Source organism: Papaver somniferum, unplaced genomic scaffold (assembly GCF_003573695.1).
Source record: "Papaver somniferum cultivar HN1 unplaced genomic scaffold, ASM357369v1 unplaced-scaffold_133, whole genome shotgun sequence".
In the NCBI taxonomy this organism is placed as follows: Eukaryota; Viridiplantae; Streptophyta; class Magnoliopsida; order Ranunculales; family Papaveraceae; genus Papaver; species Papaver somniferum.
This window is the reverse complement of record NW_020622492.1, coordinates 4,577,823-4,585,250: the sequence shown is the minus strand read 5'-3', so window position 1 is coordinate 4,585,250 and position 7,428 is coordinate 4,577,823. Positions and strand designations below refer to the sequence as shown.

The window sequence follows — 7,428 nt, the reverse complement described above, 5'->3', positions numbered from 1 at the left end:
TCGAACTTAGCTTGTTATACACAAATGAAATGTGACTTCATTTAGATACTAGATTTTGTGCCCGTGCTACGTAACAGGAGGACACAAAACCGTCCACATCTTCTTTTTCTCTTTTAACCATATTCTTAGTTTGGTGTGATGTGGCTTCGACCCGCTCCGCCATGAATTTTGATTTGGTGTAGCTCGGCTTAGCCCCACCCTGTCGTGCCTTTTTAATTTGGTGTGGCTCGGCTTCGCCTCTCCCCGTCGCTTAGGATTTTTGATTTGGAGTGGCTCGGCTCCGCCTCGTCCCGTCACTTAGGATTTTTGATTTGGTGTGGATCAGCTTTGCCTCTTCCTATCGCAATGCATTTTTGATTTGGTGTGGCTCAGCTTCTCCATGCCCATGTTTCGATACATTTTTGATTTGTTGTGGGTCTGCTTCGCCTCGCCCCAATCGCAATGCATTTTTGATTTGGTGTGGCGAGGCGAAGCCGAGCCCGTCATTTAAGATTTTTTATTTGGTGTGGCTCGGCTTCGCCTCGCCCGTATAGTTGCAATAGGCTTTTATCGAACTCACTGCGAAGGGCTAAAAATGATTCTATAAACCTTCCATTGAGATCCAACCTTTTCATACATCCAATAAGCCAACCCTTTTATGTTCTGCCAAATCATTTTGGAACCAAATAAATGAACCTTATTTTGAGATCAAAAGTTAATCAACAAATCACAAAATTATTCACCCACTCTTGTTAATACCATGCATTGAAGAAGCACAAACTACAAACAAAATGGTTTAAGAACTCGAAGCACTCAACTACAGTAACATCTAAAAAACAAATGAAAAGAATAGTAAGGTGAACTCAAAATGGTTTCCAGCCAAGCTAGTTTACAGGTAACATTTCATACATGAATTATAGTTCTCTATTTAACACCAATCACATTAACTTCAGCTGCGGTTGATTCTACCTCATTGTAGCCACTACCACCGATCCTATAAACTACAGAGGTGCTTTCTATTCCAATATCATTATCTTCAGCATCAGCTCCATCCTTTTTCCCCAAATTATCGTTTCCGATTCCATAGTAGGTAGCATGAACCATTAGGACCTGTAAAATCATTCCCCATCAGTGGAATAATTAAAAAAAAAAATAACTCTAAGAGTTAAGCCAATTATTTGTATGCGCAAATTAGACCCGTAATACTCACCGTTCTGATTTTAAATCCAAGCTCAATCTTTTTCTTAGAGCATTGGATATGCTTATTGCAAGCTGCTTCACTTGCTGCTGAGTTGATTCTTCATTAATCCATAGCATCCAGGTTGTGTAAATGAACTGCACTTATGCTTCAAAGTTGTCAACTTGAGGTAATGAGATTGTAATTAAAAATATGATTTCCAATAAAAAAAAATTGAATCCAAGTTCTAAGAGTCAAAAGTACTCCAATAATGATAACATTATACCTACGATCTACCCTAGAACTCATTTAAGCAGATGTCATTTAAATAGAGTAAAGTAACCTTTTTGTTTTTCGCCAAAAAATATAAATCAATTAAGACTAAATGAAAGTAAAAAATGAGACTAACCAAGGAGTCATTGTGTCCAACTTACAATTCAGTGATTGAAGTTTTTGTAGAAACCTATAAAAATCAATTAACCGATCGGCTACATTTAAGTTCTTTCCTGAAGTAATCCTTGCGTGCCTACTAACTACATTTTATAGCTGAAAAGGCTTCTACTGTTCTACCATGTCCCCAAAATTATGCACGGCCAAGCTTACTACTACAATCTAATTCTTTTCATTTTCAATCTTGTGTACTAAAAATTCAAACCCTAAAGATGTAATTGACAAGCTTCTGTAAGATTTCTAATTAAATATCCATAAGTAATGAACTAAAAATTAGTAACATCAACTACAATATAATAATGTTCTTATTTTTTCCTTTTCATTTTATGTTCACCTTATAAGCACTTCCTGTAATTTAGCCAAGTAGTACTATGTTCTATGGGTCTACAGAGTAATCATGTTCAACCTCAATGAACAACACCCAAAATTCAAAACAAAGCAAAATGATTCAAGCCTCAAAAAATGATATAGGTACCTCAGTATAAGCTCCAGTAGAAGCAGCCAACATTCTTTACGAATATAGAATTACCATCATATTTTAGGAGTTCAGCCTTAACAAAGAAAATACTCCCTAGATCAGCGATTAATCCAATTCCACCAGTGATGCCTTAAAAACTAAACCATAACCACAACCCAAATCAGAGACGTACAAAAACAAAAAGCCACTTTCCAGACCCTCTCAAAACCAAAAAAAAATATAAAAAATAGTTACCTCAAGTTCAATTGTATTTGAAAAGCTTTTTCTGATTCACCAAGCAAAATTTAAAACGTCGATGGTTTTGAGATTCCAGCAAACCCAACCCAATCTGCTTGAAGAACAACTATGCAACCCTGGAGAACAAAATCAACGAAATCAACCCTGGAGAACGATAAACGCCAAAATCAATTTGATGTACTGTATTATTAGCTTCAGTACTAAGATACTTAGGACATTTAGTTGATTCTGAAGATAGAATCCATTTGAGTAATGCATGTTAGACCGGTAAGTGCAGCTGATAAAATGACGCACTTTCGCCTAATCCAATTGTTCCGAACATCAAATGGTGTTTAAAATTTTAATCCAACATAGTTACATAAACAAATTTTCTCACGCGACTAACAATATAGGAAGACCATGTTATCAAATGGTGTTTAAAGCGTTGGCTTGCCAACCTTTTGTAGGCATTATTAGATTGACAAAGATTGGAGTAAGATCAATATATACGCCAGTGAATAAACAATGTCTATACATGCAATTGCTTATACATACAATGGAAATTATTACAAACCATGGACTTGTAATGCTTCTCAATCCAGTCCAACATATATGGCATTTCTTTGTTTATCAAGAGCAAAGAAAAATCGTACCTGCAAAATTAAACAAAAGGGTTAGAGTTTATTGATTCAGAGAAACAAAACCACAGAAAGAAAAGGTTTCCTTGTTTACTTGCTTATTAATCCAATTGAAATCCCCAGACCTAAGAAAACCAAACCTAGGTATTGATCAGAAAAAGTTGTAATTTTTATATCTTAAACCGCTAATTAATCACAACCCACCACTTCAAATCAAGCATTCAGGTATATTAGCTATAAAAATGGAAGAAATTTGTGAAAGTTGAACAAAAATTAGGGTTTACGTAATTACTGATTGAAATTGAACCATCTGTAAAATACAAAGAACAAAAGCACAACCACTAACTAATCAACCCTAACTTTCAATATCAACCCTGATTGATTTTGCAATTAAGTTCCTATCGCCTGCAAAAATAAAAGAGAATAAAAATTAGAACATGCAGATTTAAAAAAGACTTGGAATCAAAACAGGGAGAGGAGAAAGATGTATTTTACAGTAAAGAATCAGAATGATGAACATCATGTTTGTGCCACCAATAATGGTTTGGTTTTGGGGTTTCTCTTTTTCTTTTTCTCGCGGTGGTTTTTGTTTTTCCGTTTATGTTCTCGTTTTTTTATTCTTTTATATAAATTTATTAATTTAGGGAGAAAAAACAGGAAGCAAAAAGAGAGAATTTCTCTGCAATTTGGTGAGGAGAGAGAATTTTGGAGCAATTTGGTGAGGGGTGGCGTTCACTTCTAACGTCGAGTGGAGTTTTCGTCACAGATGGGTGACTGTACCTAAACGTGTACACATGGTTGGCTCAACAATAGTTAACCGAAGTTATCCATATGAACACTTTCATATCAACCTTGTTCATCTTAATCACAACTAGTTCAAATGACTCAAATGAAACTAGTTCTAGAGTTTTTCAGTTATTTATATTCTCATAGAAATATACAAGACACAATTGAAGCAAAATCGATCTTGATTCACTCGAATCAATTCATGAAAATTATAGCCACGGTTTGTAAAAGATTGCATTCCTTATTATATAAACAAGTTGAGTGCACGAGCGTTGCATGTCGAATGCTGAATTTCAGACACGCATTTATTCTGGTGACCATTTGTTAAGCATGACATGCAAGAACATACCCGTTCTGGAGTAGTTTCTAGCTTGAATTTTGATTCTCTGCACAGCGGAGCGCCACGCGCTATGTACCTGCTGCATGAATCTAAGGATTTGAAGAACAGAAGTACCTGCCTAATATTACAAAAGCACAACAATGATGCGATATTCATTTATTTTTATTGGTGATCTATCTGAAAGTGCCTTCGAAGGGGAATTTTAAATAAAGATGTTTTATTCAATAATACCATTGATCTTTATATAGTAATCAGACTACAATAAAATATATCGGACATCATACTCTTTATCAATCCATATTTCACATACTGGTATAAGACTCAAGCTTATTCCTTTTGGCTTATTAGTACTCACCACCAAACATGAAGAATAGTTTCATCTTCTTGCTACTTTTAATCCGATCACTTTTTCAAGCACAACCACATGTTGGAACTGCATTTCCCAAGTAATAAACACACAAAGAGTTACAACCTATATCTACAACCCTGCACTTTCATGTTAGCCTCAGTTGCAATCTGTCATACCTGTCGAAAATTGAGCAAGTAGTTTTAGTCGATAACACGGATACAACCCTCCAAATCCATACAAATAACACAGACAAAGATATTGAAAATGAAACTACAGAAATAGCAGAGAAGAATATAAGCAATACACAGTTAAAGGAGATAGATGGAAATCAATGTCAGATTCTGTAAGTATAAACATTTGGTAGTTTTTCCATTCTATGACCTGAGGACGGTAATTGAAGATGGTCAGTACAACAAATAAAGCAATATTTCGAGGAAATGAAACTAACTTTGTAAACAAAAACACTTGATAGCAGCATGACAAAAGCATAAAATCTCATGAATATTTAGTACAATGACAGTATACAACATAAAACCGAAGGCTGTCTATCAGGCCTAACTGAAACAAACCTAAAATGAGAGAACAAATATAGATAATACTCCTTCCATAATAGATGTTGCGGCGCCACTTTCTTCCTCCTTGAGGAAACAAAACATAAAAATTCACAAACTGATCTTTTAAGGGGTATGTCGCGCGTTTAACTTGACAAACGAAAGGTTGCCGTTGATTCTGTGCACTGAAATCACAAACCCATAAAGACGTGCAATCACAAACCAAGAACATCAAAAACACAAAACATCATTCTCTTGTGATTTACTACTACTGAAAAGAAATATAGAACCCACAACTTAAAAAAAAATTGAAATGTAAACTAAAAAGAAGAAAAACTAAATCGAATTACCTTAGGAAGCTTAGTGATTGTTATCAGGAATGTCTTTTTGAAGTATCAAACTTGACCTAATAATTTTCTTTTATCTCGGCTGATCTTTTTTCTCTAATAGGAAAATTTCAGTTTTTCCCAATTCAATCAAAAGAAAATCTATCTTTTAGTACTAAACATTCTATTCTAAAAGAAACTATCAATCAAATTCAAAACCTAAAGTTGCAAAATTAAACACCCAATTCAAGAATTTTTAGTACTAAATATTCAATTCTAAAAGAAACTATCAATCAAATTCAAAACCTAAAGTTGCAAAATTAAACACCCAATTCAAGAATTCAATTTAGTAAGCACAATACAAACATTACAAATCCACAACCTCCAAACACATGAATTTTTACAAACCCATTTTGTGGAAACAAAAATATGGAAAGGTACCTTACTGCACATGGCCTTTATATGGGGATTGGATCAAAATGATAACAGACAGACAAAAAAAAGTCAGGTTAGATACATATGTACTTGAAACCCAAGGAGCCATTTTTAACTGGGAATAATTCTCATATGAACAACTGTATGTATACAGTTCAACCCTAGCATGATATTATGCACTACTTTGTTCATAAAAATTTGCCCTAATTTTAAATTTATGTTCACAGAATCGGAAATTACACAATTGTATGTACATAATTCAACCCTAGTAACGTAATATATGCACTCCACTTGATCATATAAACTTTCCGTAATTTCAATTTTCTATTCACAGAATCGAAAGTTACCAAAAAAAAAAAAAATTCAATCATCACAGAAAATCGATCAATAGAATCAAATAAAAATCTAACCTTTTGAAGCAGTCGAATTCCGCAACTCGATGTTTTTTCGATTCAATCTCTTTTGGGGTTTAATCTGGTATAGCATCATCGTCTCAATCGTTTCTGAATGTCAACCATTTTCGCCTCAGAACCCTTAATCGATGAAAAAGAGAGAAGAGAATAAATGTTTTTCCTCTGATGTTTACAGGGTGTTAGTCGTGGGAGAGTTTAGAAGAGTCTCTCGAAATCTCTGTTAGTCGTGGGAGAGTTTAGAAGAGTCTCTCGAAATCTCTGTTAGTCGTGGGAGAGTCTGATGTTTACAGGGTGTTAGTCGTGGGAGAGTCTCTCGAAATCTCTGTTAGTCGTGGGAGAGTTTAGAAGAGTCTCACAAACTCCCTAGAAAACCCTGTTAGTCGTGGGGGAGTTTGAAAGAAACTCTCAAACTCCCTGTTAGTCATTAAAATTAGAATGCTAGGGAGTTGGTGTTTTTGGGGGAGTTCTAGGGAGTTTATAGTGTATTTTTTCCTCACTCCAAATCTCTCAAAAAAGTAGAGATTTCTGGAGAGTCTCTCAAACTCCCCACACTCAAAACACCAAACTCTCTCAAACTCCCCACACTCTCTTACACTCCCTCAAAATCCCCAAGATTCAAAATACATTAAACTCCCCCAAACTCACTCGTGGACTAACCCCCTGTTAGTTTTGTATACAGTTTTGAATTTAGTTCTTCAAAAGTGTAGGTCCATCAAATAAAGTCGCCATAATAAGCTACGTATTACACCGAAATCCTTTATTATCTGGACGGCTAGAATTGGATAAAAGGGTTGAAAGTCATCTGATCCTGTGGTTCATATCAAATGTTCACACAGAAAAAAGAGACGCGAGAATTCCTGAAATCGCACGGTTGGATTTTGAGGACAGCGGATCTGACGGCTCAATTTAGTTATGTGTTTCAAAAGTGGGTAGTGGTTTTCATTGGTGACGCTCTCATTAAAGAGGGGAGAGATGTACTTGTTCATGAACAATTTTAGAACTTAACTCACTCAAGATGCAAACGGGTATGCATACTTAAGTAGTCGGATTTGGTCTGGATTTGTCAGTATGCGAACGGGTACGCATACTGTCGTACATGATCAAACTCCCGGACTTGAACTTTTAAGCCGGTACGTATACGGGTATGCATACTAAGTTCCCGGACTTCAACTATCAAACCAATACGCATACGGGTATGCATACTATGGTTCCGGGACTTGGAATAACTTGCAACAGTTAGCATACAAGCACGATACTGTGCTATATCCAATCAATGGCTAATCATGTTAA

The 7,428-nt window shown here is 35.4% G+C and overlaps 1 long non-coding RNA gene across 5 annotated transcripts; it reads right to left on the bottom strand.

Moving 5' to 3' along the window:
* Positions 1–698: 698 nt before the first annotated feature.
* LOC113333731 lies at positions 699–6,327 on the bottom strand. Of its 5 annotated transcripts, none has more exons than XR_003352280.1 (10): positions 6,136–6,324; positions 4,983–5,149; positions 4,420–4,589; positions 4,074–4,143; positions 3,033–3,343; positions 2,875–2,953; positions 2,319–2,437; positions 2,082–2,221; positions 1,190–1,314; positions 699–1,089 (listed from the first exon to the last, which is right to left on the bottom strand). It is a non-coding gene; the product is annotated as an uncharacterized LOC113333731 (long non-coding RNA). The 5 variants fall into 5 exon arrangements; XR_003352279.1 differs by having other exon boundaries at positions 3,231–3,343; positions 6,136–6,322; XR_003352281.1 differs by having other exon boundaries at positions 3,278–3,343; positions 6,136–6,322.
* Positions 6,328–7,428: the final 1,101 nt, after the last annotated feature.